Here is a 13,381-nt window from a genome sequence, read left to right as displayed (position 1 = left end):
GAGAGGTTGTGTGTTCTTCCACACTAGAGACTTTCAAGAAGCAACTAGATGGTGATCTGAGTGGGATGGTGTAACTGGTGTCCTGCTCCAGGAGGGAGTTGGACTCGATGGCCTTCATGACTCCTTCCAACCCTACTATTCTATGATTCTATGAAGTGGGAAAGGAGCTTCTTTCTGAAAGTGAAATGCAAAGACTCAATTTTCCTGTCCTAGAAAAGGAAATAAAGGAAAGGGAAAGCTGAAAGTACTCTTTAATGACAGAAGCAAACTTAGGGAATCATACCATCATCAAAAGAACCTGTAAACATAGGGCAGTACAGAAATAAATAACATAGGGAAAAGTAAGTGCCTAATGCATGTCTCATGAAGAAAAGCCCTGCATTAGCTGATGTCATCTTGTGAAATTCCAAACTGTAAACCCAGTAAACATTTTGGAATACTTTCTCTCTGTGTGTGTGTGTGTGTGCATTTTACGAATTGCACTGACCTGTCCAGAGAATCTCAGCTGTTGGGCAGTACAGAAATAAAAAACAAATAATAACGACATAGACATTAGGAACAGATTCTTATAAAAGCTGGCAGGAGGTAGATTGGAAGCTGGTAGCAGATCAGCATTGGAACTGCCACATGATCAACAGCAACACCTTCCATTCCTCCACAAGGATGAGAAAGCTAAAACAAGGAGAGCCAGGCAAGGGAACCAATAAGGAACGGTTGTGTGGAAAAGCACTGAGATCAGTTCTGGGACTGAAAACAAATTCCTGGGCTGAGAGGGTCTCAGATGTGTTCGCCTGCTTAATTCTGAGAACGCCTCCTCCCCCCTCTCTAAGCCATTGTTTGTCATTAGTTTCAGCAGGAAGATCCTGGGATTCAAGCAAAAGTAAAACAAAAAAGACCTCACAGGATCAAAGCCTGCCTAGCCCTGGCTTATGTCACACTATTTTCCATGCCAGCATAATTATTGCTCCCCAAAACATGTTTCAAGGGCTTTTTATTTCTTAAAAAATTCCCACAACTTTCTTACACAGCTGAATCTTTTCTCCTGCCTGGTAGGATTCTTTTCTTACCCCTCCCCTTGCCTGGTATGAAAATTCAACCGAAACTTTCCCTTTTTAATTTTTCTTTTGCAATGGTAATGCCCGCCCTGGCAGAGGCACCCTCTAATTGTATGGAGTAGACATGCTTCTACGCACCTTCTTTAATTATCAGTTAAGCAAACCATGTGAAGGGCTGATCATTAGCCAACTCCTCCGAGAGTTTTTGTGACTCTTCTCTCCCGTTCTCCACTTTGGCAATGTATTATCAGGGCACAAAGGGAAATTAGGAAATAGAACAAGCTTTTATTTTTAGCTTCTAGGTTCATGAGCTCAGCTGCAAACTGAGTAATCTCTGGTTCAGATCCTACCCCAGATATTAACTCAATGGCATACCTTAGGCAAGCCAGTATTCCTTGAGCCTCCGATTCCCATTCTTGCCACCCTGGTGCCAGACTTCTGATGCCAAGGGAAATAATATAGCTTGGCTGGATTTGGGGAGAGCTTGGATTAGCAGCAGCAGCAGCAGGAGCACAGGATCTCAAATCCCAGAGCCAAGTCCAGACCTCCTGGGATCTGTGCCCCTGAGGTTCTTCAGATGGTCCCAGCCCCCTTCCTTCCTCACCTCCTTTCCCAAACCACTAACTGTTTGGTGGCCTCTTGGTTTGCAGCACTCCGCTCCCATTCTAAAAGGTTCGAAAGCCTCTCCTAAGGCTTTGCTACTGCAAGGAAGAGGTATTTCATGTACCTTTGGCTTCAGCCTCTTAACCTTTGTTGCAGTCAGAAATGTGGTTCCTGATGTCAGCACTAAAGTCACCTGACACCAGGTCTCTTAACCTTTTGGCATCGGTTTAAGCTTGCTCCCTTCTATAAGGCATTCAGTGGCATTAAATGGCATATAGGAGGCTTATATATGGGTGCTGCAATTTTGTTTTTAAAATTGTTTTATCTGCTTGTTTTAAATATTGTTTTAAATACTTTAAAAAATGTACGTTGATATTGTGCTATTTTATGACATCTGTGGTTTGGATTTTTTATGAATTGTCATGAATCCCCCAGACACCTTGTTCTATTGGATGGAATAAAAATGAAATAATGATGATGAAGATGATGATTAGAATAAATAATTAACAATAGCAGATCTATTATAAAAGCCATCCAAAATCTGCATGTTACTTATACATACAAAATATGAATAATAATCTGAAACACTGTACTATATAAAAACCTGTTTAAATAATGATAGATTTGTTCTCCTTATCCCTTTTCCAAATGTACCTCTTTATGTCCAAACAGTCATTTAGATATCATCCCATAATTGAAAAAGTCCATATTTCCCTTTTCAGTATCTAAGGCACATGCAGTGTTTTCTAGCTTACCCACTTCTGCCCTGGAAGCTAAATCTTATTGTTCTGTATGAGTGATAGCAATTAAGCCAACCTGCTCTTACACGGATTAATGACATGGTCTTGGGCAATAATGGTTCACCATATCTGATCTGTAAAATGTGATCAATATCAACATCCCTCATATGATTGTTGGGACAGCAAACAATAAAAGCACATTGCACAAGGAATGTGTTACAGTCATGAGAGCTGGTGTCATCCTTGCTATTCCTTGTTCATTCATACTTCTGCACCATTCTGCAAGAAATAGCAAATTCTGAAAAACCTCATATCCTGAGTCAAGCATCTAGCATGCAGTTTGGACACATTTTTGCAAAGGAATACTATTTACATCTGCTCCATTGATTTGTCCCTTTGGCAATCAGAATATGCATTCATGGAAAGAAACAACAATATATTACTACAGATGTGGTGGAGATTCCCTGTAGAGCACCATTTTTTGGAAGATTTTTGATTAGACACTTTTTACAGCTAGTGACTGGGGCAGGGAAGCAATTTGAGACAGCTTCCCATTGGAAAGACCATGAGAGCAGTGAGCTGGATGAAACCCACTTCGGGTTCTGTTGCTGTGTTTGTAGTAGGGAAGAATATCACATTCTGGACTTATGTTTTAGACTTGTAGTCTGTTCCATTCCTTTATAGCATTGATCAATAAGTATTTTCAAAACTTCCACAAGAAAATATGCATTTAAATATGTACTTTAAAGGCTGTTTGTTCTCAAACCATGCATTTCAAGTCCGTTTTCTGCATGCATGCTTCTTTGGGCTAAGAACTGCAAACACCTGGGAAATGGAAAAGCCAGCAGATTGATCCAAACATTAGTCTAGGAGGCTAGGATTAGATCTTTCTGTGGTGGAATATGCAAAATTATAATTTCTCAAGCATTCCTAATTTGGAAGTCTGATACAGAGCTAGGGGGCAATCCAATGAGGCCCTACAAATCTGGGGGATTAGGGACATTCTCTGCAGGGATGGAGAAGCAAGAAGATAAAGGATGCACGGCAAAGCAGTGTAGGAATCCTCTGGAGTTGGCCTTGCTGCAAGAATATCCATTTGTATCCTGAATGCTCCCTGTTTGCATCCTAGTAATAAATCAAATATTACAAAAACATTGCAAGTCTCCAGTGTTCTCCGCCTCTTGAACTTCTTAACGCTTTAAGAGGTAGCAACTGCACAGCTCAGAAGCAGCCAAATACACGCCACTGATTTATGCAGAACATTCCCCAGGTGCCTCAAATGTTTTTGCAAGGGGGGAAACCCCCTTATTAATTTGCAGGGTTCGATTTGTGAATACATTTGGAGGTTAAAAGTAAAACAGTGGGAAAGAAGGATAATGCAACATAGCTTAACACTGCAGAAAATAGAAATGTGATTGGGAGAAATCCTATCTAAGACTATGTTTAGATCAATATAAAAGTGGTATGCATTTCCTCAACATTAAGATTCTCAGATGCAATGGATTTTAGAGCCACCGGTTCCTCTGATAATTTACTGAATGCTTCTCTCCTCTTGCCCCCCTCCCTGTTGGATGCACCAACAAGCGGGAAGATTCTGCCATTCACCAGTCACTCCTCACTTTGAAGGATGGCATTCTGAAAGGGAGACAGCACGTTTTTGTGCTATCTGATTACGTGTTGTGTCAGGCCGTGGGATGTGATCAGATACAGAATAATGCCTGCATTGTCCAGCAAGACAAATGCGACTGCTGAGATGATATTCCTCGCTTCCCAAATTAATGATGAATATTGATTTTCGGCTTCTGTACTTACTTGCAACAGTAAGAAGTGAATGAAAAATATTGTGAGAGATAGGCTTGCTAAGGAAAGTTAAATCAGTAAATATATAGACTCTCTCTCACACACACATAATGCACAGACACAATCTGGACTGCCTATAACCCCCATTATCTGAAAAAGAAAAGAAGGAAGGGGAAAGAGAAATCTGATAGAATTTGTTGCTTCCTCCACATTTTAGTTTAGGATTTAATCCTGAATATTTAACCCTGCAATTATGTGGTACAGAGGTATCTTAAATAATAAACTCAACATTATCCAGCAGGTCGGAAAGGATCCTATACTTCTCTGCATGGATAGGTCTCCTTTTGGATCCAAGAATGAGCACAGGATATTTCTGTACTTTTGTGCCTGCCCAGGTGCATGTGTGCATATATGTGCACACGCAAGAGAGGGATGGGAAGAGAGAGTCATTTCTGATAAAGGCAGATCTATGATCATTTCATACTTAAACGGAGGCTGTTGGTACATGGCAGAAATTAATTGAGGAATAATTACAGGGAGGTGACCATCATTTTATTGTATTTTATGGCTTGAACTGTTTTGAAGTGCCTGGGGAACCTTGGCTATTGGGTGATATAGATACTGTATGTAATCAAAACTGAAATAAAAAATTATCTTACAATTACACCCCAGTTATGCAAGGCCACCATTGTGACAGGGGCATGATTTGTTTAATTAATAACATTGTTAGATATTGCTTGATGGCAAGGATGACTTGTATTAGCTCTGGGGCTTACACAGTCATAGAGGATTATACTCAGTGTTAGGCATCTCCCTTCATATTTGTAGAAGAGCCTGCCTCATAGTTTGATAACTTATACAGGTATAATGTAGAATTATTCTTCAAATATATATTTTTAAGGGTGTATGTGACAAAAGGCATCTTCTGCATCATTTCTATTCTAACATACTTCAGGTAGAATAGAATAGAAATTCTAACTCCCTATAAAAGCAGTTGCTCATGTCATGACAAGCAGGATTGTATCTTGTTATCCCTCATTTATACTCAATCAACATCCATCTGCTTTATAGTTAGGCATTTCCAGCAGGGGATTAAGGTTCTTTGCTGTGATTCTGTTAGGAGGCAGGGAAATGACCATGTCAGAATGGGGGCAGAGCATTGCCAGTAATTCAGTTTTGCTCAGCAGTTCTGTACGAAAACAAACAAACACACAAGCAAAGACATACATCGAGAGGTGAGGTGCACTTCTGTCATGCAGGGGACATGCTGGGGTGTACCCCTCAGCAGGTGTTCAACTTTTGATGCTGGCCCTGTCACTGAAATACAGGTGGTGATGCTGATAGGCCATGCTGAAGGTAAGTCCTGATGATCAGGAACAAAGTGGCGGCATCTTGTTGTTGTTGTTGTTGTTGTTGTTGTTGTTGTAGCCATGTTCTAGTTGGCTGATCAACAGGGGCCACTGTGACAACATTTCTTTCTTGCTTTTTGAAATCTAGGTATGTGTATCCCAGATTTGTATGAAATGAATCAGGTTTCTAAACTAAATATATACCAGCAAAATGTAAAAGCAAACTTAGCTATCTGTTTATTTCTCTAATCAATTAAAACAGCATCATAAAATACCTTTATAAAAATGCATCAGGAAATGCAGCTCTCTCTCCCTCTCTCTCTGGCTCAGGTTAAAAAAAGCCCCTACTACAATAAAACTGTGTTGAAAGCACATTTAAATGCAGCCCATGGTGTGCCAGAGGTGATGTCAGTATCTAGGTATACTTAGGCAGATTCCACAATGCTGGGAGCCTCCACCATTGGGCCTTGGCGCTCCCTCAAATTGTTTTGCTGGTCCAGCCCTCTGGCAGCACCAGACAGTTGTCACTAACCACACTTGCACTTCCTACAATGTCCCTGAATGATATTAGGTTGGGTGCATTGTGGGAAATGTAGCTAGAAGCGGTAGCTGGAAGCTGCTGCTTGGAGTGCTTCCACTGGACTGAGATAAGCCTTCCAGGGCCACTGACAGAAAAGAGGCTTTCCTGGACAACACCTTGCCCAGGAGCCTCACTTGGGAGGATGTTCTCTAGTTTAGGCACCACACCCCAAAGACAGCATCTTGTGTCTACCAGGCACTCCATGAAAAGGGCTTGTGAGGAAGGCCTCAGGAATTGAGTACTGGTCTCAAGCAGTTTATCAGGATATGGCGGTTCCTTTCTACTTGCCCCCTCTGGGCTCCCATCCTGTATTGGCTGTTGTTCCACAAGGAAACTTCCTGATCCAATTACCACCTTCCCCATGCTGACCACCTGCCATCCTGGCCACCTGGCACCAGCATAACACAGTCCCTTGGGTCCTTCCCAAAGAGCACGATGCCCTGCTCTGTTTTCTCTTAGCTTTCCAAGTTTGAAATGCAACAACGAGAGGGCCGCACCCTTACTTGCAGAGCAGGAAAAGACATACAAGACAGCAGAAAGAATTATTCATCCTAAGACTCCAAGTATATTTTATCATACGTTTTTTAAAAAAGCCTTTTCAGAGGAACAGCTCTTTTGATGTAAGGAACATACTTGGTGCCAGTTCTGAAATGATAGGCTAGCCAAAGGCTTTTCCAAGTTGCTATCAGGTATGCAACCTGGCAGGGCCAGCAACTTCAGTGAGTTGGACTTCATTATCTCTAATAATGAAAGAGGATACATATCTTGCCTGTTCATCCAGCAGAGCAAAAGTGCCAAAATCATAGAACTTAGGCACCTGAAACTTGGCAAGCATACTAAGGGGATCGTAGGTGTGTACACCTTTGGGTTATTTTGTTCTTTAATGTATCATTTATTTTAATTAAGTGTGTTCATGTGGTCGAAACTTGCAGTAACATCTTCAGCCGCTTGTGGCAGCTTTTTTAATCAGCACAAAGCTTTGCTGTCCAAACAGTGTAGAGTCACAGGAGCTTAGGAGACTGGGAAACAAAATCAACCCCTTTCCATATGTCCATTTTCTACTATATGCTAGTAACTCAGGCTGAGTTATGACAGCTATTTTTCCTATTGAAAAAAGAGAGGCATATCTTAGTATTATTGATAGAACTACAGGATTTGCTTAAGAGGAACAATATTTAGGAGTAAAAAAAGCCTAATGGGGGCAAAACCTTATTTGCTGAATGGACAGAAAGATGAATATTAAGAGAAGGGGAAAAGAATTGAATATCCTGAAGGAAGTCTTGTCCAGCTCTGATGAATATTTTGTTGTAAAACTAACTTGTTTTTAGAACCAAAAATGTTATAGATATCAGAAGCAAAGTGCAATGCAGATCCAAGGCCACCCACCCAGAGAAGAACATTTTGTTATTGTTGTTGCTAAATAGTTTGTCGTAATAATTTGTGTGTACTGAGGCCAAAAGCCACTCCTGGTAAATTTGGAGATTACATTGAGAATATTATTGTGACTGGTACAGCCCAGAAATGAACTGCTGTGACCAGCCTAAAAATTATTGTCAGCAGGAAGAAGATTAATTTCATTTATGCTCTTTGTCATGTCTCACTGGCTTCCTGTCTTTTTTTTCAGCCTGTTATCTCCAGTGAACTGCTACTGTCACTCTCAATTCACTCGCTGCTCAGTTAAGTGTTATCTCATGGATCTATCTATGCATCTTCTCAATATGACATCCCGTCCATCCAACTCATCTCCTGGACTCTAGCTGTAATCACAAAAGCCAGGATACTGAAGAAGGGTGACACTGAAATCAGAGGGTAAATATGCAGATTATTTCATATATAAATAAATTCTCAACAGAAAAGTCTGCACTATGGACAATGCCTGCTTAAAAATGGAACGGTTTAGGTGCCTTTTACACATGACAATGCCGGTCCATGAAGCAAAACAATCCCAAATTAATATCTGGGCAATCCTTTTATTAGGCCCAAGCAAAATTCCACAAAATTGTGAAAGCTTTTCAGTTCTCCAGAACCTTTCATCATGCAGGGGATGGGGGAAGAAATAGAAAAGTCCAACAAATTAGCCAGGTTTTAGGGCCATGAAGGGAGGATTTAAATAGGTCCATATTCAAAATGGATATTTGCACTCTCAATGAATTAGTCAAGTCATAATTGTTGCAATTATCAGAGTACACCTGGCAGTGCATTTTGGGATAGAGAAGTAATGGCAGATGAACATTTCTGAAAACAAATAAGTGAGTTGTAATTCCAATCTGCCTCTTGCCTTGACTAAAATAGACCCCAAAATGCAGAGATAGATCAGAAAATGCAGTGAAGTATAACACTCTTATATTAACAAAGCCACAGATGAACAGGCCTATTTTCCTTATTCCCTGATGCCACCTTGGTTGGCTTCAGAAAGTAGAGCTAGACAAGGGAGGCTGGTAACTCTTGTGTCCAGGGGGCTTCTCATCCTTTGCAGCTTTTCTTTGAGCTTTCTTGGAGATATCCATGGTGCTGAATTCCATACCTTAAGATAGGTTCACCAGCATGGTTAACCTTGGCTAAAGTAATCCAGTCAGTCAGTCAGTCAGTAAATGATTTAACAGATCAAATATCAATTTCTGAATAGATCAAGGTATACTGTTTCTGAACTGAGCAGTGAAATGGGAGGATTTTTTCTTTGCAACTCTAGGTATACAACTGGAAACCAATAGTACAGTGGCATTTACATGAGCTGGCATCTTATCTTGCCTCCTAAAGACAATTGCAAGGAATATGACAGCCAGTGTTGTATAGTGGTGAAGAGCATGGGACTGATCGCCTGAGATCGCCTGAGTCCTATTTCCCACTCATCCATGGAGCTAACTGGGTGACTTTGGGCCAGCCACAGACTCTCAGCCCCACCTTCCTTACAGGGTTATTGTTGTGGGGATAAAACTGAGAGCAGCAGGAGAAGAATGCTGAAAATCACTTTGAGTTCTTTAAATAATAACTAAATGGGTGTATAAAATCTAATAAACAAATAAATCAATGAGTAATTCTGGGTTACATGAAGATGCACAGCCTAGTTCTTGCCTACTTTGCTTTCCTTTAGAAATGTTCATTTATTAGTTCCTTGGCAGTCCAAGGTTACATTCAGGCTAAGGAAAGACAATTTGTAGTTAAAAACAACAATGATAAAGCAACTGGTGTGTCAGAATCAGCATGCAATGTGAACCAAGTGACTTTGTTAGGAAAAATCCATGTGAATCTTCACTTGTGCAAATTGTCAGATTCTTTTCTGAAGACAGCAACAGCTCATTGCTAGCTTGGGCTTCAGGTCTTCTGCACAGAGCTAAATGGGTCTGGCTAATTTGTATGAAGAAGGAATGCAGAAGTTGATTAAGCCTCTGTGCATCCCCTCTTGATATGGTTGGGGGCAAAAAACAACTGCATCACTAAAGGTGCTGTTTATCCAGTTAGACCATCCAGTGATGTGATTATTATGCTGATTACATTCCCTGGGGCTCTGGGCTGATGAAGGAAACCAGGAGTGTTAGAGAATAAGAGAAGACAAAAGGCTGCTGTTGCTCAAGTGAAATCCCATTCCAGGAATAAAACCTTTTCCAGCCAGCCCTTTCTTGAACAACCAGAAGAATATCACTACTTAAGAAGATGCTCCGGTTCTGACCCCAGTAGCTCCTGTGAACTGGGAAGTCACAGTTAGTTCAGAATCCTTCAACTGGAAATGGAAGATTTGTCATCCCAATACAATTTAATGCATATTTATCCAGTTCAGAAATCCCCCTGGGGTTCCAGAAGGCCTCTTTGCCAACTGGATAAATGGAGGTTGATTGGGATTTCAGTACATAAAATAATTTGGGCTCATCCACAGATGTTTGCTATGTTGATGGTCAGACCTAATTCCAGGCTGTATTGTGGGCCTAAAACAGATCCTTGGGGAACCACAGTGCTTATGTCCATTCTATTACAACTCTGATAATTAATCCGTTTCTTAGTCTGGTTTCCTGCTTTTGCTGTAGCACTGAAACAAGTTTTTAAAAAAAATAATTTTAGCAATGTGATAATCAACTCCTTTTTTGAGTTTGACCTTGCCTTCTTGACAACTTACATTTGCCAGTATTTGAATTCCTTTTTATTGAGTTCAGTCAAGCAAGACTTTCTCTTGTTCAAGGAAGCCTTCTTTTGTCTTTCCTTGACTCCTGTCTCCTAACTACTCTTGGACTTGTTTATTCTTCTCCTAATCTGCAATTCACATTGTAGCTGACACTATTTCTATTATAGTCATTTCAGATAACCTCCTGTAGAGACCTCACCCTGCTGACTCTCCCAGGGCTGTAATAGAGCCAGCATTCCCAGGTGCTCACCAAGGACACTTTCATCTTAGGGATGGTGATATCTGTGTTCCCCTCTTCCTGATACCGTTTTGTTCTGTACTTAGCTGTGATTCTTATGGTTACTTTGGAGGATGGAGAGATAATTCTTTCAGAAACAGTATCTTGTTCCCTTTTGTAATGCAAAGTATTTAGGACCAACTTGGTCTTGCTTGGGCAATTAAGCTTTTCTGAATTTTCCCTGGAGATGTGGCCCTGTGAACTGTCCCAATGAGCTCCATTTAAGTTATCATCTAATCAAGACTGTATGGAAAACTTTCTACTTATATTCATGTTGAATGCATTAGCAAATGGATTACTGTTTCTGAGCACTTGGGGGACCCGACTGATGATGGGCACCAGTCAGGATTAAATCAAGTGTTGTCTGCCTTTGTAGGATGGCTCTGTGCCCTATTGTTCGGATGAAGATGCTCCATTGAAAGGAGTCCGCAATTTAAAGGGCTGCTCAGTCAGATTTTGGCTGAAGCATAATGGACCATCAGGAGGGAAAGCAAAGACCTTGAAGGTGCCCCTCAACCAAACCTGGAGAACAGATAGAGTAGACACACAGATTAGAGTCTTCCTCACTTGGCTAGGATGCATTGCATGTCTAGCAAAGTATAGGCATTATTTCTACATTTGCATCTATTTTATTTCATTTTTATACCTGAAAAAGCAGATAATAGCAAGCACTATACTATATGCCAGGAGTGGCCAGGTTTGCTCAACAGAAAGACCATGTACAGTAAATGTCACATGCTTGAGAACTACAAGTGGGTACCCGTGGGCTGTAGCAAGCCTCAAAATAAACCCAAACTATAGAAATTTCTTTTTCTCAATTTTGTTCATTCTTACCTCAGCATACGAATCCTTTTCTTTACCTAGTAAATCAAGAATGTTGGCTTACAGGAAGCATGTTAAGACTTCATTAGGAACTTTATGACTTATCTTTTGGGCCAAGGTCAACCATGATAAGCCAAAACTGCGGTAACCAAGCCAACAGATACGGGGGATTTGCTGTAGTCCTTTAAACTGAGAATCAAGTTGCGGTTCGTTAGTTCGTTCATTTGTGCATGTATTTATAGGCCGCCTATAACTGCTGAGGCCTTCTTAGGTGGCTTACAATACATTAAACATATTAAAACATAATGAAATGCATTAAAAACCTATTAAAACACTAACAAATTAAAACATCTATAATAACAGTATAAAAAGGACCACAGCATTCAGGGGCTGATTGTTAATTTTTTTTTCTAAAAAAGTATGTCTTTGCCTGGTGCCGAAAGGAAAATAAAGATGGTCCCAAGAGAATTTCCTTAGAGGGAGTTCCAAAGATGGGGAGCAGCAGTGGAAAAGGGCCTTGGCCTGGTTGCTACCCCTCTCATCTCCCTGAGGGGTGGCTCTCATAGAAGGGTCTCCTGAGCTGATCTGAGGGGGCAGGTAGGAATATATAGGTGCAGGCGGTCCTTCAGTTGAGCCATCATGAATGGAAGCCATGATTGATATGAGTGGCACTGGTACATGACTGGCACAGGTTGATTCAGCATCTGTCAAGTGTTGAGCGGGCTCCTGTAAACAAACTTTTATTAAAAAACCATAGAAAACCCAAAGGGCTTGCAAGTCCATTATGAAGTATTCAGAATCTTGCTAGGATAGAAATTTCTTGTTAGATGTCTCAGTTGATGTCACTGCATAGATTTACGGCTGTCTCTCAGATTGTGATCCCCATGTTCTGAATAAAACAGTTTTGTTCGCTAGGGTAGCGTAATGCATCCATGGAGTCACTCTGAACATGGTTGCAGTCAGATGTGAAGGAAATATGATCACTCATTTCTTGCATTCTGTGTTTGTGTGTGGTTTTAAGCCATTTGTTGTGGACAGTACAGCTAGAGGCATCCATCAGGCTTTGATGCATCCAGGAAGAAGGCAACAGGCCATGTGGAGCCTCTGGGCACCAATGTATCTGAGACACCTTTCTTGGCACCTCCAAAGTGTCTCCTTTTCTTTCTTTTTTCAGTTTCTTTTAAGTATTATTAAAAGGAAAGAAAAACAAGGATACATGGTAAGAAATGTGTCTGAGGGCACACAGGCTCCAACCTGCCTATCCCTGCACCAGAGGAAGGGACTTCTCATGAGAGAAAGGGCTCCACTCATGGAAGGTCCTTCAACCAAGTTTGGGGGTTCCCTCTCCATGTCTACCTTACAGCTTACCAGATCCAGCAGGGTCTCCTGGTGCTTTGTGTGGCATCTTTTGGGGGCTAGAAGGGTTACCCTGGGAAGGAGAGGCAGAGAAGTCTACTCCTGTGCAATTGTCATGATCCTCAGCCTGTTATGTTGGCTGGGGATCATGAGCTTTGTGATCCAACACATTTAGAGTCACCAAGATTAGGACAGAACTTCTACTGCATAGGGCTGGAAGAGCCTATGGTGACAGATCGTTGTAGAAAGATCCATGTGAGCAGCCAACCTAGTATTTCTGGACTTCTTTAAAGCACTTATTCAGTGTTCCTTTTCACATTTTTCTTGGTGCCATTTGTGTTGTTAACCCGCACAGAAACCAACCACAATATTTTCTTTTCTTCATCTTGTGCTTGACAGACTGTCTTTGTTCGGCAGCCTTTAAGCCAGCTAGCAAAACTCGTTGCTTTCCAGGGGTTCCCCACAAAATGCCTATTCATTTGTTTGCCATTTCGTACTTGCCATCAACAACATCATTGTTCCATGAGGGCAGCTTCTACTGAAGCAGGAGCTTTTTCCTCCATATCTCACTTGAAGCACAGAGAGGCCTCTGATCTCCCAACAGTGACAGTTTGAGGCCCAATTCTTCTCATTCTGGCTTCGGCTGCCCACGAAACATGTCCTTCCTTTCACACACTGAGGGGCA

The 13,381-nt window shown here is 41.2% G+C and overlaps 1 long non-coding RNA gene across 2 annotated transcripts in view; it reads left to right on the top strand.

The window, feature by feature from the left end:
* The first annotated feature begins 7,755 nt into the window (after positions 1-7,755).
* Positions 7,756-13,381, top strand: part of LOC123020074 — a 53,746-nt gene continuing 48,120 nt past the window's right edge. For both annotated transcript variants that reach the window (XR_006414022.1, XR_006414024.1), the window contains exon 1: positions 7,756-7,936. This is a non-coding gene — a long non-coding RNA (uncharacterized LOC123020074). The remainder of the gene's footprint in view (positions 7,937-13,381) is intronic.

This window comes from Varanus komodoensis, unplaced genomic scaffold, assembly GCF_004798865.1.
Source record: "Varanus komodoensis strain SLA01 unplaced genomic scaffold, ASM479886v1 scaffold13_3, whole genome shotgun sequence".
Taxonomy (NCBI): Eukaryota; Metazoa; Chordata; class Lepidosauria; order Squamata; family Varanidae; genus Varanus; species Varanus komodoensis.
This window is presented reverse-complemented; position numbering and strand designations above follow the sequence as displayed.